General features: G+C 37.2%; 1 protein-coding gene and 1 pseudogene across 6 annotated transcripts in view; one reads left to right on the forward strand and one right to left on the reverse strand.

Moving 5' to 3' along the window:
- The window catches only part of Lcor (ligand dependent nuclear receptor corepressor), a 102,821-nt gene that overhangs the window by 36,433 nt on the left and 42,610 nt on the right, over positions 1–23,778 (forward strand). For 2 of the 6 annotated variants that reach the window (XM_029544767.1, XM_021187018.2), the window contains 2 exons: positions 6,002–6,067; positions 6,530–6,609. The gene's annotated coding sequence lies outside the window, so the exon portion shown is untranslated. Of the gene's footprint in view, positions 1–6,001; positions 6,068–6,527; positions 6,610–23,778 lie in introns of those variants that run through there. The other 4 variants (XM_029544786.1, XM_029544774.1, XM_029544778.1 and 1 more) reach the window with 4 other exon arrangements.
- Positions 2,748–3,637, reverse strand: LOC110334123 (annotated as a pseudogene).

Below are 23,778 nucleotides of genomic sequence, written 5' to 3' on the forward strand. Positions count from 1 at the left end.
CACAAGCAGTCCCCTCCCCTCCCTCTCCCTCTCCCTCTCCCCCTCTCCCCTCCCCTCCCCTCCCCTCCATTTTGAATTGATTTTTGTACAGGCTAACAGATAAACGCCTTGTTTTACTCTGGTATTAAATAGGCTTTTTTTTTTTTTAAAATCAAGTATATATTTTGATACTTTTGGCTAAAAAGTAGGTGGCCACAGCTGTGTTGAGTTATTTCTGGAACCTCTGTTCTGTTCCAGGTCTATGTGCCTATAAGTACAATACTGTGTGTGTCAATTAAGGTTGGGTATTATCATACCTTCATTAGTATTCTTCCTGGTTAGGATTGCATTGGTTATATGTGGTCTTTTTTGCTCCCTTCGTAATTTTTGGATCTTTTCCTCCTAATTTTGTGAAGGTCATTGGAATTTTGATGGGGATTGCATTGAATATGTAGATTAGTTTGATACTATAACATAACATAACATACTAAGATTTTATTTATGTGTGTATTATTTTGTCTTCATGTATCTTAAGTACCCCCCCCATGTGTACCTGGTGTATCATATCTTCTGAAACTAAAGTCAAATAATTTCAGTCAAATAATTTTAAGGCTCAGTGTGGTTTCCAAGAACTGAATCTGGGTCCTCTATTAGAGCAGCAAGCACTTCTAACCACTGAGCTATCTTTCCAGCACCATTACAGAGACATACAGGAAGGAATATTTGTACAGTCTTACATTTTAATAAGAACCAATCACATTTATATTGTTCAGAGTGATAGATCTTCTGGCCCTTATCGTTTAATAGAATATTTTCAAGATTAATATTTGTTTAAAAGGAAACAAACTCTCATTGCTGACCTTAATTGGCTGTGTATTTGATATATTCTTGCAATGTTTTTTTTTATAACCTACTTTTTATTTTTACCCTTTGGAAATAAAAAAAATAGTAGAGATTGTGACTCAGATCAAAGGGAGGCATTTGAGGGAAATTTTAATGTCTTGTTTTTTAGAATTATTTGAGGAAATCAGAGCCTAAAAATGAAACTTATGAGCCTGTAGTTTAAGAACATTGTAGGACAGGCTGGTGAGATGGCTCAGTGGGTAAGAGTACCCGACTGCTCTTCCGAAGGTCCGGAGTTCAAATCCCAGCAACCACATGGTGGCTCATGACCATCTGTAACAAGATCTGAAGACAGCTACAGTGTACTTACATATAATTTAAAAAAAAAAAAAAAAAAAAAAAAAAAGAACATTGTAGGAAATGGGAAGGCTTCTTTTTAGGCCTTTGGAGCATTAACTTTAGCTGGGGAGAAAGATGCATGTGAAAAGAAAGACCAACACACAGATTTAGATAGCATGCAGAGTTTTATAAAATACTTGTGTAGTGCTTGTACATATGGCAGAAAACAGGGAGGTTTGGCATTTTGTTTTTCTGTTTAAAAGGGGCAAGGATCTGAGGGTGAGAGTGGAAACCAAAGCTCCATGAGAGAGAGCACTGCTGATACCTTGTCTGCGCACTGTGGCTATTCAGGGTCTGCCTTGGTCCACTAGACGTTCTCAGTTAATATATTTTGGTTAAAGGAATAAACATTTATTGAACTGGATTAAAGAATACTTTTAAGGAGATTGATACTTTTATTTGGACAAAAGTGAGATACAAAGACTTGAGAAAATATTAGCAAAGAGAAATGATTATTGAATATAGCTAAACAGAAACAAAACAGTCTGAGCAGAGCTGTGTTGAGAAATGATACCCTACAAAAGGAGATTGCTTCAGATTATAAGATGATTTTATTGTTGGACGTGGGATTGCAGGGAGGACTCGTGTGTTCCTATACAGTGTGAACTTTAAAGAAGCTCTAAGTGGCATCTGTAGACACTGAAAGCTGTAGTGAAGAGACTTGGAGACAGAGTTTGAGACCAGTTGTGATGCTGATTAGGACTTCTTTGCAAGTAGTCTAGTCCCCTAAGACAGGTTTTAAAATGTGTGACAGTCTGCATAAAGGTACTTTAAAATCCATGACTGGCCTATTCAGTATTCCTTTTTTCCCCCCAATAGCATAAACAAAGTGTATTGATAGTACAGTAAGCATAACTTCAGTCAACTTTTTCAAGTCCAAAGAGTAAGACCTGAAGTACAATTTATATTTTGCTTCAAGTATTAAAACTCCATCTGTAGCCGGGCGTGGTGGCGCACGCCTTTAATCCCAGCACTCGGGAGGCAGAGGCAGGCGGATTTCTGAGTTCGAGGCCAGCCTGGTCTACAGAGTGAGTTCCAGGACAGCCAGGGCTACACAGAGAAACCCTGTCTCGAAAAACCAAAAAAACCAAAACCTCCATCTGTATCAGCTTTGGAATTTTAATTCTGCATGGCTTGTAAGAATAAACTGTTGAGTGATCAAATTCTTAATTTTTGCTATTCAACTATTTTTCTTGAGTTTCTTTCTAATGCTGCCAAAAATTTAAGACTGTTCAGTGGATGTGTAATAAACTTCCAAAATGAAGGGAAATGTTTTACTCATTGTTTGCCTGCAATTTTGGCTTGTTCATCTTTTTTAAACCAAAAATAAGCTCCTTAAACACCCACAAGTTCAGCCACTTAAACTCCTTTTTAAGACCTTCTTTGCCAGTGTGTTGGAGCCACTCTGAGGCAGGCGCATGTGCACAGTTGCAGTGAACAGCAGTCCTTTTTTTTCTTTTCTTTTCTTTTTTAAAAAAGGATCTCTGGCAAAATTTTATTAAAGGAACACTTTCCAGATTTACTTTTTAATTAGTCTGCTCTGGCAGGTTTCTAATTATAGATAATCAAAATCACCTGGAATCGCCTGGATCAATGTCGGCCATTATGCATACTCTGTAGTATTTCCTTCATGCCGTGCCCAAGTCAGTGTTATTATTGCCACTGTAGTGATAGTCATCAGTTTTAGCCAACATGGCATAGTGTTCTGTTTGAGATTTCATCAAAGCTGGGCCAATTATCTCAGATGGCCCGTTGCAATCTGCCCTGTGTATGTATCCTCCTCGGTATCTGTATCTAAGTGTACATACTTCCCACTTTCCATAACAAGATGGAGCCTAGAGTTGATTGACTCCAGAGACTTTTTCATCTTCTTTGCAGCCACCACCTTCCTGCCTTAGGTATGAGATGGCCCACAGTCAAGATCAGCCACCACGATAGCTGGGGAATGCAGTATTTATTCGTTATGGTACTTTGTTATCTTTCTTCCTGGCTTTCCTATGAAGTCTTGCTATGAATTTTTGAGTGTCTTTGTTCTTTCTTACTTGCCTTTTGTTAATGTTAGGCATAGCATGTGAGATAATTCAGTGTTGCTATGCAACTGCTAAATTCAATATTTATTATTAGTAAAACTGAATAGTGCTAATATCCAGTGAACAGAGAACAGCAAAATAAAGATTTAAAGTGTGTAGTGCATATGTGTAAAGTTCAGTGTGTGTTGGGGCAAGTGAACAGAAGAGAAATGGCTTACATATGGTTATTTTTTAGAACAATCTTTTATGACTAAGTTTGTCGTGTTGTTGACTGCTTGCTTATTTTTGTCTGAGTTCCTACTCCCCTCCCCTAATACAGGATTTCAGTCAGTAGCCTCGTCTGCGTGTGAAACTTGCTCTGTAGCATAGCGCTGACCTCGCGGCATCCCACTCGTCTAGCCTCTTGCATGCTGGCTAGAGTCATGCATCATATCCAGCAAGCATTCCTCTGCACCCCTCCACCCTACTTTTTTAAAGTTTGTTTTTGTTTATTTGTTTTTTTGTTTTGAGACAAGAGTTTCTCTGTGTAGCTCTGACTGTCCTGCAGTTCCCTTTGGCCTCACTCAGAGATCTGCCTGCCCTCTGCCTTCAGAGTTCAGGGCCACTCTGTTTTTCGTTCTGTAATTTTTTCCCTAATGATTATGTATTACTGAACTTCTTTCTCAGTTGACCTATTTAAGATTTTGATTTTTGTTAGTTTTGAATTATTATCCCCCAGGCTGTTGGTTCCTTTCCCCTTGTCTACTTTCCTAGTATTTCTTGCTGTGTTTACATTTTTCCTTTTTGGAAATTGAGGACAGCCATGGCATGGTGGTACACAGTTGGAACCATTGCACTCTGGAAACTGAGATAAGAGGACCCAAGGATATTATCCTGGACTATTTATAGAGACCCTGTCTCAAAAATAAAATTTGGCCTACTGTGAGAGTTTAAAATTAGTACAATTTTTATATAAACACAGGTGAAATTATTAGACCTTTCATGTAAGAACTACCAAATCTGCTGGATTTTTAGTTATTTAAAACTTAAGAGACTGAAATGCTTTCAGTCTTACTGTAAAGATAACAATTCCTTTCTGGAAAATAAGAGGATTTGGAGTTGGAGACTGTTTTGAGATTTACTTAAAGGAACAGAGGTTAGCTGTTACTGAGAATCTAGTCTCCAGGGTCAAAGATAGATAGTATTTGGCCATTAATCCTGATGATTGCACCACCACCACCGCCTCTCTACCTGTACAGCTCCTAACTCACACCTTTCTTCTTTTCTAATGTTTGAAAGAGCAAGAGAACACAGTAATTAATTACATTAGGTAAATAATCAGCTGTTTGATTAGTTGGTAATTTAATTTTGTTAATACCTTTAGAATAATTTGATGTCAAGAAATAAAATTAAAAAATAATTGCTTTCTAATGATAAATCAAAAAGTTACAGTTTAAAAATATCTAATTACAATACAAACTTCAGTAGCTACTGTATTGCAAATTAGAGGTTTATAAGAAGTAGGGCAAAGACATTTTAATTACAGTATTATTTTTATTATGAGTTTAGCAAGATAGTACTGTTTCTGAAGTCTGTCTTTTACTTTTAATTTTAATTGTATATGTAATTTGCCTACCTCTGTGTCTGTGTACCATGTACATGTACTGCCTTTGGAGGTCAAAAAGGATATTGGATCCTCTGGGACTTGTGTTACTAAGAGACAATTAAGAGCCTACATACAGATGCCAGGAATCAAACTCTTGTCCTCGGGAAGAGAAGCTGAGCCAGCTCTCTCAGCCCCTTAAAAGGCCATCTTTCCTGTCCTCTTTTGCTTTCTAAATTCATTGATATTTCTATGCATTTGAGAAGTAATAATGTGTACCAAATGTGCATGACATTAATTCTTTCTAAAGGTCATAGTTAAAGTACATACGGATTCTCAGATCAGTTGTAATAAGTATTTGAACTTTATAGTGAGGACCTTGACATTTTTTCCCTTTTTAAAAAAAAAAGACACTGTAGATTTCAGTATTCTAAGGTTTTTCTCTCTTTCATATCAACACACAACAGCAAGACACTTAAACTGTATTTCATTAAGTACATAACAGTATTTGATGTAGTCAGTCAGAAAACCTGGTTTTCTTTTTCTTTCACACTGGTAAAAGATATAATGTTTTTGAACAACTTTTGTACAGCTATGTGATTTTTTTTTTATCTTCATTTTTTTTCCTTCTTTGTGTACCTAGTGAGTTTTACCTTTAAAAATGGACCAATTATTTAATATTGTATTGTAAAATAATTCACAAATTTTCCTTCTAAAATATTGTGAGAGGTGAAGAAAACTGCTCTTGAGAATTTTCTCTAGAAAACTATTAACCTGAGAGAAATTTATGTTATCAACTGTTATGCAAAAAAGGGGGGCTGTTTAGATTGTTCTAGATATTTTATGGACATTCTGAAGCATGACACTTCATTAGGAAGGCACTTTTTCAAAATCTCATTTCTGTAAAGTTTTGTAGAAGTGGAGACTGAACCTCCATTCTTTCGTTGGTTGTTTCTAGTTTCTACTTTTCTTGATTTTGAATGTGCTTTGACTCTTTGTTGTGTTAATTATCAGCAGTGCAAACACCCCTTTTAGATTTCTCAGGGACTGTTTCCTGAGCATCCCTTCAGGGTTATGACCGGTGGTTCTGCAAACCAGAAGAAAGCAGTATTTTTCAGTGAATATTGTGATGATGGGTTTTATTTATTCACTTTTTTTATCCTTTCAGGATTTAAAAGTATCCTTGAAGGGCTGTTTGGACCTGCGTTATTAAAAGATCTCAGTTTATTTAAAGGTATTCAAAATATTTCTGGTATTTTACAATCTTTGTGGTTAAACCTTAGTGATTTAGGTGTCTTACTCAGTTTTGTGAGTGTTAAACTGCATTTGGGGCAGCATGTTTGTGTTTAGTGTATACTGTTAGTATATGTATAGTTAGCACAATTAACTCATGAGCAGCTAGGAATTGAGTGCAGTGTTTTCTTTTCAGAGTTTTAAGACAAGAGTTTTAGAGGGCATAGAGGAAGGAGTTTCTGGGTATGGCTGTGAGGGTGGTGTGCACACTTCTGCATGTGTGAGAATCTGAGTTTGATGAAAATACAAGAATTTAAAGATAAATGTTAAATACCTACTTTTTAATGAGGCTTTCACAAACTATATAATAGTTTTGAAGTTAGCATTGATTTATTTTCTGAAAAATTCTGGTTTATGATTATTAAAACTTGTTTTTATTATTATTATTTTTTTGCTTCTGCAGAGTGTGAACCTGAAAGCATTTCTGATTGGGCGTTTGATGAAAATTGTCTGTTCTGTTGCTTGAGAAGAGATAAAGTAAAGGTAACCAAGAAGCTTAGGAACATTGTCTAATATGGTGTTTCGGATTCTTTAAAAGTTGTTGAATCAATTTATTGGAAGATTTACAAGAAAAGGAAAATTTGGTTGCTTGTTTATAAAAGATTTGATATTAGCTGGCCTTTCAGTTTAAACTGTTTTTAGTGTGTTGATTAGCCTATTAAAGAAATCTTATATCCAGAGAGGCAGGCAGATTTCCGAGTTCAAGGCCAGCCTGGTCTACAGAGTGAGTTCCATGACAGCCAGGATCATACAGAGAAACCCTGTCTCAAAAAACAAAAAAACAAACAAACCAAAAAACTTATATCCCAACGTACATTATCTTATATATATTTAGGCAAATTAATTAACTTGGTCTCAAACTTTTACATTTATCTTAAATATAAAGTGTATGGTAATTCAAGAAATAATCATTTGCGGTACAAAAAGTAGTAATTTGTGTAAACTTAAGACTCAGTAAGTTTCTGTTTTAAATGTTTCTTTATAATAACTGATCATGAGTGCTGTTTATCTTTAATTAGAAATTAGCCCAACCTTTGTGTTTCTGTTTTATTGCCTTAAGAAAACAAAACAAAACACTAAACAGACTTTTTACTCTGGAAACATTTCAGTTACTGAAAGCTCAGTGGATTTACCACCAACCTTGCTTTCATGGGATCCTGTTTCCCATGGTTTCCTGCTACAAAGTCTAGGAAACATTCTGATTTCTTCTTTCTGCTATATAATAACTTCAGTTTATTGGCAAACTTCTGTCAAATACTCGATTGCATTTTGTTCTTTTTTTTTAAACAAACATCTATTTCATGTATGTGAGTACATTGGATGCCCATCACAGATGGTTGTGAGCCACCGTGTGGTTGCTGGGAATTGAACTCAGAACCTCTGAAAGAGCAGTAGGTGCTCTTAACTGCTGAGCCATCTCTCCAGCCCCCATTTTGTTCCTTTTTTTAGCCCCACAGATATCACTGTAGGCTATACCTCTAGTATTATTTCTGGACTTCTGAAATAACATGATTTGTATTGAACAAAAATCCTTTTTCTTTTTCTAATCTTAGGTGTATGTTCTTACGTACCTCTTCTGTAGCTTGAACATCTCTTTGTTTATGCCTCTGCTGTCCTATGATTGTGCACACTTGTTCCTAGTGCTGTTTCCTCTTTCATATGATTGTAATAAATGTAATTTATACAGTTATTCGTCAGTTGATAGTATGCCTTGTTCTTCCCCCCTTTTCTGAAAGTTTTGAGTATTTGTTTTTGCCTTTATTCCAGTTGCTGAAGGGAGCTGTGTTCTTTGTCTCTGTCTACTACTGTTGTCTTGGCTATTGTGGAAAAGTTGCTTTTGACATCTGAATGCTATCATGTGGTGGTCTAAGAGCTTCTTACATATATTAGTGGCATCATTTTTGAGAAAGAGGTGGATATTTTTTTTTTTAATTTGAGCTAATAGAAATTTTAATGAATAATAAGGGTAGTAGAATGGATAGCAGATACAACTTTTATATTTACTTAAGGTAGGTAAAAAAGAAAATCACAATGTAGCTCCCCATCTTAGGGAAATGGAACTGATAATTCACCTGTAGGTTACAATGGTCCTTCCTTTTGGAGGAATGTATTGTAAGACCTCTGGTGAATGCCTAAAATCACTGCTGGTATTGAGTCTTATACGTACACTTGTTTTGTTTCTTCTTTTGTTGCTCTTGTTGTTGTTGTTGTTGTTGGTGGTGGTGGTGGTGGTGTGTGTGTGTGTGTGTGTGTGTGTGTGTGTGTGTAAAAAGCCTATCGTTTATAATTAGGCACAGTAGAAAGTTAATGATAGTAACCAAACTTTTAACAATCAGAATGCTTCCCGTTCATGCCTTCCAGTCATCAGTTTAATGCCTTTCCTGCCTCTCCTAAATACTCTAATGTATCATGGCTATAACTTTGGCAAAACTAGCATGCATACATTTTACTTTCCTTACAGTTTCACAACTTAACCTCATAGTCTATTGAGTTTTTTAAATTTTTTATTCCTTTAAGATTGATTTGCTTCATTTTTATATGTATCAGTGTTTTGTCCCCATGTTTGTCTATGATACATCATGGTCATGTCTGGTGCCTACTAGTGTCAGAAGAGGGCATTGGATCGTCTAACTAAAACTGGAGTTATGGATAGTTGTGAGCTGCCATATGGGTACTGGGAATTGAACCCAGATCCTCTGCAAGAGCAAGTGTTCCTAACCATTGTACCCTCTCTTCAACTACTATTGGTTTTTTAGTAGGCCCTGCATACAATTCTTTAAAGAATAATATGTACGTAGTGTGTGTGTGTGTGTGTGTGTGTGTGTGTGTGTGTGTGTGTGTGTGTGTGTTGGGCATTGGCAGTAGAGAGCAGAGGCATTGGATCTCCTAGAGCTGGAATTACAGGCACTTGTTAGTCACCTGATTTAGGTGCTAGGAATTGAACTCTAGTACTTCTGAGAAGAGTAATACATAGTCTTAACCTCTGGGCCATTTCTCTAGCACAGCATATGATCTTTTTATTCTCACTATCTCATGAACTTTGACCTCTTCACATATGAAATATTTATGGCATATTCTAGCCTCCCTACATTAGTGTTTGGGGGACAATATTTAGTAAAAACAGGTACCTTTAGATATCACTTTGATAACATGACTATTTATATGATAACTAACAGCTGTTGTTTGTACCCTGTATGCTCTGCCCCACAGTGAGGCAGCTTGAGATTTTATTATACTACCCATAACAGCACACACTTAAAACTTGTGATTTATTCCTGGGATTTTGCATGTCATTGTTTTGGTCTACAGTTGACCCCGGATAACTCAACTGTGGAAAGTAAAAACACCAATAAGAGAAACTGCTTGAATAATATACCACAGACGTTAGAGAATATAATTTGTAGGTGAAGATGGACATCTTTTCAGCATCCTCTTTGCCAATATGTTTGTGTATGTTACAGTTTAATGCCCAAAACAGTCTTTTGACGTTGGTTTGAGGTATTCTAATTTTACAAATAAGAAAATGAAAAGGGTCAGAGATTTCTTACAGGCAAAGCTACGTAGTTGAGATTTTACCTTAGTTTTTGGCATTTTGTTAACAAAAATAGCAATAAAAATGATAGCGGAATTGGAAAGAGGAAGAAAATATGGGTAAAAGAGCTGAATGCTGTTTGAAATGACCAGTTTTAGCTCTGCTGGACCAGAGAATCCTTAACTTCCTGGCATGCTTGCATCTTTCCCCTTTCTCTGCTTTGTTTATCAGGCAAAAGTAAGTATTCCATGTATTTACTAAATAAGAAGCCGAGCATTTTCGTACATTTGAAAAAATTATGTTAATGTGTATTTTCAGTGCATCCATATACTAAGAATGTATTCATAAGCATCCTCATTACTTACTTGTCAGCTGTTTAGATTTTGAGGAAGGGGTATTTGGTTGGTTGGTTGGTTGGTTGGTTGGTTGAACTTACTAGGTGACCAGGCTGGTCTTATACTCCCAGTCTTCCTGCCTCAGTCTCCTGAGTGCCACCATGTCTGGCAGTTAACTTTAAAAAGTTCTTTTAGGCATAGGATGGGCTTGATGGGCATAATACCCCAGGTAGAAAATTAAGAGTAAAATCCCCGTTTTCTTTCTTTCTTTCTTTCTTTCTTTCTTTCTTTCTTTCTTTCTTTCTTTCTTTCTTTCTTTCTTTCTTTCTTTCTTTCTTTCTTTCGGAATAACCTGCTCTTTATTCATTGGCAACTTTTTTAACATGAGGAAATTGATGCTTACTCTTAAGAAAGCAATAAATCTGGTTGAGGCATAGTAGAATGAAACCTGTGGTCATCAGGAGGGCTGATAAATCACAGGCACCAGTAACCTGGCTCTTCTTGACAAAAGGTGTCATGCTAGGCTCAGGTAAGAAGCTTCCATAGTAGTCATTATGAATTTGGGGTTTAACAAGCTGTACAGAATTACCTGTAGCTTTAAGAGATATCTCTAAGACCGAAGCTATAACCAAATTCAGAATCATACAAAACCATTTAAAATTTTTCCCCTTCAACTTCCCCATTTTCATATAAGTATAATATAAGAGAAGATAGATAATAATTCTAATAGATGTTGCTTTATTAAGGAAGCAGAACCCAATTTGTACCTCAAAAGAAAATCTGTACTCCAAAGCCATAAGTAGTTGGTTTTTAGTATGTAGTAGAGAGGTATTCATAGTGAGAAACCACTGGGCCCAGCAATAACCCAAAAAATGAACCTGAACTAAGGTCTTTAACTTGAAGATTCATAGGGAAAATTCGTTCAGAGAATCTAGACCAAAGCATTACCAATCCTTGGTGATTATGCTTGTATTATGTAAATGTTTAGTGGAAAAGAAAGTGATACTAGCTTAACTTCTAAGCTCAGATGACTTAGGGAGATGGAAAGGGAGAAAGGTGAAATGGCCAATATAGTTACCCAGAAAGTAGTTTATAATGAAAATATGAATGTAATTGGAAATGTCTAGTGATAAGAGTTGTGTAAATGGAATTATAATACAGAATGAAAACTTGGATTTTGAGGCAAATGATATCTTTAATTAAGACAAATATGAAGCCTGCAGAGGACCTTCATTTTAGGAAGTAGAAAAAAAAAATTACTTTGGAAAGAAGAACAGTAGAATAAAAGAGTTGCCTGCTTTGCATTAAGTATCTTCCAGGTTCTACGTGGAACAAGGTACAAGGTCTCTTTTCTTTTTATTCTAGTAACATAAACACCTGGTCGTTTCTCAGAATTGAATGGACCTTAAATGAGGTGAACAAGTGCGCCAAGCCAAGCCAAATACACTTTTAAGAAAATAGCACACCAAGATTACTGGTTATGGAAGCTGGACTATTAAGTCTGATGGCATTAATGAGAAACTAGACGGTTCTGGATGTTACATAATGGATGTATATTACCAATCTTTCAAGTAATTCAAGAGGAATAAAGAAAACGAGCAGAGAATGCTTGGTGAAGACTTTAAGGCAAGATTTTTGGACCACACTGGAGGCTTGAGTGGTTTTTATAGTTTTAGGAAAAGCTGGAGAGAAAGAAATTAAGAAGGGACATAGCACAATAAAGATTTTATACAGCTTTTGCAGAGGAGCCAAATTCACTTTTGGCACTTAAGTTGGACTGCTCACAACCACCTGTAACTCTTTCTCCTGGGGACTCCAACAGTTTCTTCTGAACTTTGCTGGGACAACCCGCTCCCCTATGTGCATATACCCATATACAGACAAATGTATACACATAAAGATTTTTTAAAAACCCAATGGAATAGCTGAATAAGGGAAGATGGTAAGAAAACCAACAGGAAATTAGCATGGGAGTTTAGGACACGCTCAGTGTAACATTAGGGGTCACAGTTGTCAGGAATTCAACAAGTCTGCCTTAAGCAAAGACTGTTGCCTGAGAACTTGTCCATAGCACTTCCTCATTTAGATCACTCTTCAGAGTGTTCTAGCCATGCCAGTAACAGAAAAGGTAGTTTCAAGAAAATTAATCGGTAAGTTGACTTCTTTCATCATTGTATTTTTAAGCGAGAAAAATATTAAAAGTCTTTTTTTTTTTTTTTTTTTTTTGGTTTTTCGAGACAGGGTTTCTCTGTGTAGCCCTGGCTGTCCTGGAACCCACTTTGTAGACCAGGCTGGCCTCGAACTCAGAAATCAACCTGCCTCTGCTTCCCAAGTTCTGGGATTAAAGGCGTGTGCCGCTACTGTCCGGTAATATTAAAGTCATGATATTTAAAAAAAAAATACTCTTGTGAGTGTTGCATTACAAAGGTGAAACATTTTGAATAGACATTAATGTTCTAAGATTTTTATTGATTCTGAAGTTTCTTTTTGTAAATGTTTCTTCCTCCTGGAGAAGACACCCACCCCAATCCCTCCCCACCACACACTGATAACTATGTAGCCCTTGCTTCCCTGGAAATCTGTGTAGGTCAGGCTGACCTAGAACTCACAGATCTATCTGTTTCTCTCTTCCTGCTAAGTGCTGAGTGTTTGCACATGGACTTTGTTCTTGTTCTTCCCCATCTACTATAAAGGCAGGTTTTTAAACAGTATTTCTCTTCTCTAGTCTTTGTTTGGTATTAGATTTATGTTCTTTACAATATTATTTAATTTTCATTACACTTACTTACTGGGGTATGGGCATGTGCAGGTCAGAGGACAACTTGCAGGAGTTGGTTTGCTTCTACCATGTAGGTCCCCAGATCAAACTTAGGCCCTCAGATTTGGAAGAAAGCACTTTTATCTGCTGAGGTATCTTGCCACTCTTATTTGCATCCTGGATTATACTTCTTTGTGGCTTTATTATGTGTTTTGATTTTTAATTTTGAAAAAATTTTATGTGTATTTGTGGGCACACAAATGTGCAGGTGGCCTCAGAGGCCAGAAATGGGCAGCGAGAGGAGGTTGGATAATTGGACCTGGAGTTAACACTCATTTGGGAACTGCCATGTAGGGAATGGTTAGAACCTAGATCCTCTGAAGAGTAGTTAGTGCCCTTAGCCACTGAGTCATCTCTCCAGCTCCCGAGGATAGGACTTTTATCAATGTCATAGTCTTAATAGAGGAATTAAGAAATAGATAATACAAATATAAATCTAGTTCTATCTAGTGGCACAGATACAGTGCTGTAGGAGTTTGTAATGCTTAGACTTTATAATGCTATTATTCCCATTGGGCAGTTTTATATATCCTTGCACTTAAAATGACTTTGGGCATCTAGAGATATCTATAGTCACAAGACAATAGTGAATACAAATTTCAGAAGACCTGATGTGTTGTTTGTAAATGAAAATTAGGAATAGTATTAACCTTTAGATAGATGTCATTACTATTAACTGTGAGGGTGCCTTGCATTTGTCTTTAATACTTTCTAATAGCATCTACTTGTATAATGGGAAAAAATGTCCACAGCACATGTTGAGTTGCTATATATATTTTGAATATTGCATTAAAACTCAGTTTCTGTATAGTTCTTTTGAGAGGTTCTAAAAGATAGTTGCCTACAGGATGATTCATCTTCTTTCATATGCCATTCTCTTTCAGTTTATGAGATTGCAGGTCTGTTTCATTAGGAAGCTAAAAGAATTGTTTGTGTGTTGGTGTGTGTGTGTGTGTGTGTGTGTAGGGGGTACTGGAAGAGTTACCAGTTTGATAGGGACTATATTAAACATTTAGATTGTTTGTGGTAATATTAACATCTCAATACTTAGGTATTTATCTTTAAAAAATAGGATTTGACATACTTCCAATAGTAAAAACCAACAACTGTACATTGCACTCATTACATAAAAGCACCAGTTAGTGGAAGATAAAGGTATTGAGTAATACTCAGTCATGGATCTAATATTTATGTGAGGAAGCCTTGAGAGGCTGGCCAAATGTCTCTATTTTAATACTAATGGCAAGAATCTTACAACTTTTTACAGGTGTTGTAGGAACTTTTATGAGATCATTGCATTTTTAATTTACTTTTAAAAATGTTTATATTAATGTCTCTCTGTCTCTGAAACGCAGTTCTTGTAGCTTCAATAATATTGAACCATTACTTTGTGTTTCAAACTTCATATACTCACTTTTCAGAGGGACTAAACAATTTCTCCCAAATTATAAAAAGCTCCAGCATCTTTCAGCCTTTAAATGTAGTTAACCTACTCATTAGCTTGGTAGTTTGTTTAGTCAAACTGAAGATAGCGTTTATATATAGCAAAAATTGCATTGAGCACAATTTATACTTTGTTTGTATAAAGAGCAATAAATTAAGATTCTCTGTTAGACGATTGACCTTAAAGTATATGAGCATTTAAAGTGGTGGTACCATTTTCTCTAAAACTTACTGACATTTAAAACAATAAGGTGAAGAAATTGGCATTTAAATCAATGGATTACATCTTGTCAGCTTTTCTAAGCTCATTACTAGAAATGTCAGGAAGCCATAGGTAACAGGCAAGGCTGTATAGCTGTAGATAGGCTCGTGACTCTGAAAGACTTTTCTAACGTAATCACTACCAAACTCGTGTGTATATACTTGCTTTTAGGTCCTGTGGTACCAATTTATAACAATTATAACTAAATTTAGGTAATCAAGGAACATAGTAGGCAGGAGTAGCTTTCAAAGTCATCCTCTCATTTCCCAGTTACACTTGGAAAACCCAGGCTACTTTATTCTTCCCAAGAGAAACTTGTCATTTGATTTTCCATTTCCTTTTCTTACATTCCCTCAAGAGAAAATAAGCAGCCACTTAAGCCTCTTCCTCCAATGTTAGACTTCAAAAAGAAATGTTTGGCCTTACTATTTAAAATTTAACTTCATTAACAGTTTATTGCTGGGAGGATTAGCTTCCATGCTGATATAAGTTTGTTCCATTGTTTTTTTTTAGTGATGCCTTTGCTATTTCAGGGACCTGTGAAGCCATGATTGTTTTGGGTCTGGGAGAAGTTTAACATGTCTATCAGGTCAGCAAAATAAGCCCTAAGCCTTGCCCACAGGCTGCTTTTTAAGTACCTTCAAGTAAAAGAGGCTGTGTAGGCAGCAGAATTTGCATGTGGCTTGTAAGACCTTAGGTATTTACTATATCATCCTTAATGGAATACTTGCTACTCTTTACCCTTAGTGGCACATCTGGAACCTAGTATCTCATTTTCAGTATTTAAAACTGAGGTGATACTTATATATAGTAAAACTAATTCGAGCCGGGCATGGTGGCGCACGCCTTTAATCCCAGCACTTGGGAGGCAGAGGCAGGTGGAATTCTGAGTTTGAGGCCAGCCTGGTCTACAAAGTGAGTTCCAGGACAGCCAGGGCTACACAGAGAAACCCTGTCTCGAAAAACAAAAAACAAAACAAAACAAAACAAACACAACTAATTCAAAGAGTAGGGTTAGTTGATTTTTAAACACTCTGTTATATATACATAACCATCAGCATAGTGACGGTTGCTTACCCTGATGTCTTCCCCCCTTTCTCCTTTGTAGTTAATTTTTTCCACAGACCTCCAGGCTTATGAAATCACTGGAGTTTTACCTTTCCTAGAATTATATATGACCCTGCAATATGCAGTCTTGTGTTTGACTGTTTTGGCTTAACTGTTTTTAAGACTCCTATTGTTTTTGTATGTAATCTTCTGTTCTTTCATTTTCTTTGTAATTTTTCTTAGCATAGATATGCCACAATTTAGCCATTCATTTTATGTATATGAATGTTTTGCATATATGTGTATGTGCCACAGGCCTAGTGCCTGCAGAGGTCAAAAGAAAGCATCAGGCACTTTAGAACTGGAATTATAAACTGTGAGCCACAATATGATGCTTGGAACTCAACCTTCACGGTCTGCAAGAACAGCAAGAACTCTTAACCACTGAGCCATCACTGGCTTCAAGCTGTTCATTTGAATTGTTGTTAGGTTGTGACTGTTGTAACTTACTTGTAAGCCCTTTTGAGTGGTGTGTATCTTCATGCTGAGTAGTATTGTGTGTTAATTAATCTAACTCATTTCTGTCACCACATAAGAGAACACCAGTGTTCCACATCTTGCCAGTGTTAGTAGTGTCAATTTTGACATTATCCAGTGTCAAAATTGTATGTAGAGATATTTATCCATTAAAGTTTCAATTTTTATTTCTTGGATGACCATTTATGTTGAGATTCATATTCATGTCTCCCTGCTTTCTTGCCATTCCTCTATGTTTATACAGACACAGCCTCATATGTATGTTTGGTGAAATATTTCTTTGACCTGTTTACCATTTAAAGAAATTCACTAAGTTCTTTAATGTAATTTATCTACCTGTTTATTCTGGGAATCAAACTCAGGTCTCAAGGGGTATGTAGAAAATGCCTTTCCCACTAATTCATCTCCCCGGCCTCCTCAGATACAACCTAGACTAAGATACACTCTATGTTTGAAAACATCTTTTAGAAGTTTTTATTGCCATGCCACTCCAAAAAGCAGTAAAGTATAATATTAGGTGATATATTTTCAAAGATTTCTATTTTTATTTTTATGTATAGGGGCATCTTGCTTGCATGTATGTCTGTATACCATGTATGTGCTGTGCCCAAGTAGGAAGAGGTCATTGGGTCCCCCTGGCACTGTAGTTGCAGACAGTTGTGAGCTGTCATGTGGGTGCTGGAGTCAAACCTGGATCCTCTGGAAGAGCAGCCAGTGTTCTTAACTGCTGAGTCATCTCTCCAACCTCCATTAAAGTTTTTAGTAAAGAGCTTGATATCTTACTGGACAAGATCTTAGCTTGTTCAATATTGCTTCTCAGCACTATTGCAGCTTTAGACCTGGATGGTCAGACTACAACGTGTTGGCAAATTCTGTAGTTCTTTTCCTTTTATCTCCTATTAGTCCAGGGCACATTTGTTTGTTGAATCAACACAAAATTTCACTATGTATTACTGACTTACCTGGGACTCACAGCACAGACCAGGCTGGCCTCAAACTCAGATCCATCTGCTTCTGCCTACCAAGTGCTGGGATTAAAGGTGTGTGTCACACCTTGCCACCCTCTCACCCCCAGCATCTTTAAAAGAAATTAACTTAAGAGGTCATCACATTGGTTCAGTAGATCCAAGTTTGACCACTTGAACTGGGTCCATGGACCCACGTGGTGGAAGGAAAAAAACCAGTGCCTGCAAGCTGTTCCCTATAATCTATATGTTGTAGCATGTGTGCAAGCACTCACAATAAATAAAGATGTAAGAAAACAAGGTGTATTGGAAAATTAATACAAATTAGATAGGCTACCAGAAATACAGCACCCCAAATCAAGTCGGTCTTTTCTATAAATCCTGTATACAGAATTAAACCATTGCTTCTTCTCAAGTGTGAAATAGCCAGTACACAGGAGCTGTGTATAAATTATGGTATTTTATTTGAGACCTATTAATGTCTGCTTGAATGAATGAAAAACAATTGCTGAAAGAGAAGGCAGCATTTTCTGAAGTGGACAGACTTGGATCTACTGATCTATGGGAGCTGATAAAGGTGGATTGTAGGAGAGCTAGCTCACTATGATTTTTAACGGAGTTGAGAGAATAAAGCTATAATGGCCAGGCAGTGTTAAAAATGGATACACCGAATGAGAGTTTGCATTCCATATACCAACTTATTATAAATACCAATATAGTTTTAAATGATATAATAATAAATCAATAAAGATGAAACAATGCCTTATATGCTCTTAACATTAGTTGGAAAATTAAGGATTATCTTATAAATAAATAGTACTAGGATTATTTGTTGATCATTTTTGCCTTCAGCAAATTCATAATATGCAAAATGTAATACTCCTTACTCAAAGTAGCTGAAATACAAATTGTTTCCATCTAAAATTATTTTAGATTTGTTATTCATTCATTGATTTTTTTTGTTGTTGTTTGTTTTTTTCGGTTTTTTTGAGACAGGGTTTCTCTGTATAGCTCTGGCTGTCCTGGAACTCACTTTGTAGATCAGGCTGGCCTCGAACTCAGAAATCTGCCTGCCTCTGCCTCCCGAGTGCTGGGATTAAAGGCGTGCGCCACCCCGCCCGACGATATATTTTTTAATGTATATGTTTTGCCTGCTTGTGTGTGTGTGTGTGTGTGTGTGTGTGTGTGTGTGTGTGTGCATGAGTACCATGTACATGCTTGGTACTGGGAGGATCAGAAGACATTGGAAACCTTGAAACAAGGGTTATGCATATTTGTGAGTCACCACATAGGTGTTGGAAACTGAACCCAGTCCTTTAGAATAGCAACAAGTGCTCTTAACCATTGAACCATCTCTCCAGCTCCCTTTTTAAATTTGTTTTATTTTTTTAATTGCATGTACTGTAAGCTAAAACTGGTCACAGGAGAAAAGTTGGGGGTTATGTTCCAGGAAAAAACAAGCTGCTTCTTTTGCTCCATTTGTTTTGATAATCTATTCTAAAGAAATACTAGAAATGTGGAACATACTCATTGAAACATTTTTAAAATTTTTATATGAAGATTTATGCAAACATTATTTTCATTATCTAATAAAGATTTTATGTATTATTCCGATAATAAACTCTAAATTGCCACACTCTTATCACAATATTTAATACAAAACAGCCTGTTTTTCTAGTGTGAGGGAGGCAGAGTCAGCCAAATTTAGTCTAAGAAGAATCTGAGCTACAAAAAAGTTTACCTGCTTTATAAAAACAAGTATGTCTAGATTTTCAATACTGATTAGTCTCACGTAACTTATGAAAGAATCTACTTTCAAGTGATTTTGGAGTCATTGTACAGTATTATAATTTCCCAAGGTTCATCATTTTTCTCTGTGTTCTTAGGGAAAGTAACTGTGTGACAGTCATCTTAGCAAATGTCATGGCTTTGATAATTCTCTCTCTTTTGGGGGGGGGGTTCGAAACAGGGTTTCTCTGTGTAGCCCTGACTGTCCTGGAACTCACTCTGGAGACCAGGCTGTAGTCAAACTCAGAAATACACCTGCCTCTGCCTCCCAAGTGCTGGGGTCAAAGGCGTGTGCCACCTCTGCCCAGCTCTGCCCATAATTCTTTTTTTTTTTTTTTTTTTAAAGATTTATTTATTTATTATATGTAAGTACACTGTAGCTGTCTTCAGACACTCCAGAAGAGGGTGTCAGATCTTGTTACGGATGGTTATGAGCCACCATGTGGTTGCTGGGATTTGAACTCCGGACCTTCGGAAGAGCAGTCGGGTGCTCTTACCCACTGAGCCATTTCACCAGCCCCCATAATTCTTTAATGTAAAAAAATCTTAACCAGAGCCGGGCAGTGGTAGCACACGCACGTCTTTAATTCCAGCACTTGGAGGCAGAGGCAGGCAGATTTCTGAGTTCAAGGACAGCCAGAGCTACACAGAGAAACCCTGTCTTGAAAAAAATTAAATTAAAAAAATCATAACTCTTAAAATAGAACAGTAATAGATTCACAGACACATTTTCTCTGTTCCATGAGAGAATTCCATTAAGCAAGCAGTCGTGACCACGAAAGCCTGCAGGTAAGCTTGCCATCCTTCTAACAAAACATCAGGGTTAGAGAAACTTAGTTCAAAACTTTTTATTGATTCTTTGTGAATTTCATAGCATGCACCCCAGTCTCCCCATCCCTCCATTTCCGCCCTCCACCTTTGCAACCTTCCCCCAAAAGAAAACAAAACAAAAAAGTCAAATAAGTATTAAAAGAAGGAAAGCAAGCCACTCCGCCGTGGAAGCTGCGGTGTTTGCTCCAGCAGCTTTCCTTGCATGCTCTTTGCAATGAGTCATTGGTCTCGTTCAAGATCCCTGGCTTCTGCTGTACTTTCAATAATGGATCCTCACAGGGACTTCTCTTATCCTGTTGTTGTCCTGTATCATGGAGATCCTGCAGCTTTGGTTCTGCAGGACCAGCCCCTTCATTTGCTCCAGCTGTTCATAGGTGGAGTGGGCCAACTCAAAACTCTTGTGCCTGGGCCTGGGTGGCATTTGAGCTGTTCAGCCTGCCAGTTATGTACCTGCTCCCCAAAGGCCAGCTCTTCAGCAGTGACATTTTATTAACTCTTATGCTTGCAAACTCCCTCGTTTTTCAATTATTTATCAAGGAGTTTAAAAACCCAGAGTTATTACAGCAATAACTGTGTGGTTAATTACTCAGTAGTATGTCTTATGATAATAAGTAGATTTTGGAGACAGAATTAACTGTAGGTGTGAGCTGACTTAGCAGCATATATCCTAAAGCAAGTAACGCCTAGAAGATAGAAATTCTAGTTTAGACCTTCAGCCTTATTCCTATTTGGTTCTGGCCAAAAGCTTCTTTTTTATATCTAAGCAACCAATGTCTTTTAGTTAGTTACAGAACAGTATCACATGTTTTTTATTACATTTTGTAGTACCATATATAATGCATGTATTTAAAATACAGATTTTGTGGAGGAATGATAATGGAATATTTGTTGATTTCTTGTCACCTGGGTATTCAGTTCTGTTAGTTCTGTGCTGCATAAACTTTCTTGTTTTTATTGGTTCTTTGTGTATGTCGTGTGTGTGTGTGTGTGTGTGTGTGTGTGTGTGTGCGTGTGTGCGTGTGCGCGTGTGCGTGTGCGCGCGCGCGCGCGTGTGGAGAGAGAGAGAGCGAGAGCGCGCGAGGGACAGTAAGCCATGGTTTATTGTGGGTCGTTCTGGGTGCTGGGATTAGAGGCATGCACTACCACATTTGGCTTGTTCTACATTTATAGACAGGATGTTTAGTTGCAGTCGATAACATGTATGACTAAAGTAGAAAACAAAGCAAAATGTGTGATTTGATCTACTTTTAATCTTTAGTTCTTTTTCTGGATAAAGCAAGTAAAACAACTATGTAACTGAGAATGAAAGTCATGTGTATATGTAGTATATGTATGCACACAGATTTGGAAGTGTATTCATTCACATGTAAGTAGAGTAGGTTAATGGGGGTATTTTTTCATTACTTTGCTACTAAATCTTTTGAGCCAGACTTTTACTGACGTTGAAGTTCACAGTTCTGTTTGACTGAACAGTCTACCAGCAAGCTCTAGGGATCCTCTCCAGTGATGACATTGAGGGTCATAGGTGTCTGACTTTTCCCCCGAGCGCTAAGACTCTAGATTCAGGTCCTTGTGCTTGCATGATAAATCATTTCACTGATTGGACCATCACCCTACTTCTTACACAGAAACTCAGATGTTCTTCTAACATAAGCCTCAAGAATAGAAAGAAAACCCTATAACTCTTCATAGATAGACATATTACTTAAAAATGCCTAAACCCGTTATTAAAAAGCAAAATCTTTTTTTGGCAAACAATTCAGAGGAGGCGGGTAGCTTCTTTTTAGTATCAATTGAAAAAAATGTGTTAAAAAGTTAATGTTAGGCTGGGCAGTCATGGCACATACCTTTAATCCCAGCATTCAGGAGGCAGAGGCAAGCAGATCTCTGAGTTTGAGGCCAGCCTGGTTTACAAAGTGAGTTCCAGGACAGCCAGGGTTTCCAGAAACCCTATCTGGAAAACAAAACAAAACAAAAAACAAAAAAACAAAAAGATTAAAACATTACCAGAAACAAGAAAAAAAAGCCTTCCTGAAATCTAAGTTTCAAATATTAGTAACAGTTTACCCCTGCAAAAACACCTCTTTATTGTTGCAACAGACTTAGCAATGTATGCCCCATCATATGGCAAAAACAGTAGAATAGTCAACTAACAGTCATTGGAGGACAACAGCCTGATATATGGCATAAATGCAGACAGAGAGCAGATAAGTGGAAGAGAGCCAGACTGGGCAGAGATACTGAATAGTCATAACATAGCCACCTAAGAAACGGCACCAGAACCTACTTTGCAGAATCGAATGAGATGATTTACTCTTGCAGTTGCAACACTTCGAAGGTGAAAGAAGAAGAATCATGTGTTTGAATGGAGCCTGTATAAATACTGAGGTCCTGCTTTATACGTGGGGAAAACCAGTGCATTGTGAATCACTTATACCCAGCAAACATAATATATATCAGGCCACATTACTCATGCTTACTAGGTACTTTGATGCTTCTTCAAGTGCTAAATATAGTTAATGTAGTGATCTAGAAATTACCTCTTAGCTGTGTAGCTAAGAAAGTGGAAGTAGACATCCATAGAGAGACATGAGCAGTTAACACACTCTCTCATTCCTCATGTGATAGTGGGAGAGTGGAAGTTGTCCACTCTTGAAAGAATAAGATGTGCTGTAGTCATAAAATGGAATGTTCATTTAGCAAGATACTCACAACCATCCATTGGACTGAGCATAGGGTCCCCAGTGAAGGAGCTAGAGAAAGGACCCAAGGAGCTGAAGGGGATTGCACCCCATAGGAGGAACAACAATATGAACTAACCAGTATCCCCATAGCTCCCAGAGACTAAACTACCAACCAAAAAGTACACATGGAGGGACTCATGGCTCCAGCTGCATATGCAGCAGAGGATGTCCTAGTCGGCCATCAATGGAAGGAGAGGCCCTTTGTCCTATGAAGGCTCTATGCCCCAGTGTTGGGGAATGCCAGGGCCAAGAAGCAGGAGTGGGTGGGTTTGTGAGCAGGGAGAGGTGGGAGGGGATAGAGAGGGTGTTTTTCAGAGGGGAAACCAGGGAAGGGATTAACATTTGAAATGTAAACAAAGAAAATATCCAATAAAAAACATGATTTAAATAAACAAACAAACAAACAAAATAAAATAAAATACCACACCGGTCATGATGTAACCTTGATGGCCATGATGGACCTTGAAACTATATTCTAGGGGAAAATGTCACCCTCCTCTGAAAAAAATATGGCTCTATTTAGATGAAATGACCACAATAGGCATATCTTCAGAGGTAAAATAATATAAATATAACTGGCTGCTTAGGGCCAGGTGCAAGTGGAGGAATGGCAGCTGAGTGTTAATGGGATACAAATATTCACATTGCTATGATAACAATTTTATATATATGAGTAAAATTTGTTGGGTTTTACATTCGGTGGGTGAGTTATACCTGGTGAAAGTGTTTAAAATAAATTGGTTGAAACAAGTCGTCTGTAGTGAAAATAAATGCATGAGTTTATATACTACAGTGATGTGTAGGACATGTGAGCACAGGCCTTAAAAGATGCTTAGAAGGTGTACTGTGATCTTCTCAGTATCTTCTGTGGTGCCCATCATTGTTCTAGTCTCCTGTTTAATTATGAGAGGCAAGGATGAAAATAAGTGCAGGGCACTGTCAACTAACAGCAGTGCACTCCTGCAGCCAGGAAGTGATGTTGGGGGCCTTCCGGGATGAGTTAATCACACGCAGCATTAGAAATGTTTATTCTCTATCTTACTCCATGTATGTATGTATGTATGTATGTATGTATGTATGTATGTATGTATGTATGTTCAAGCACGGACACACTGTAACTAAAAATACTGAAGTGTACTGGAACAGGAGGGTTGTGGTTTCAGTTCACTCTCATAGTGCCAGCTTTGACTTATTTATCAATTTAACATTCCAGTAAAGATCTGAGAGCCACCATTACAATACAGTTATCTAGAAACAGAATTTACGTTTTAAGTATTCAAACCAATTTTTAAAAATTTAAATATTTTAATTGTATCATACTAATTTGTTCTGTTGGCTTATAACAGTTGC

Source organism: Mus pahari, chromosome 1 (assembly GCF_900095145.1).
Source record: "Mus pahari chromosome 1, PAHARI_EIJ_v1.1, whole genome shotgun sequence".
NCBI lineage: Eukaryota > Metazoa > Chordata > Mammalia > Rodentia > Muridae > Mus > Mus pahari.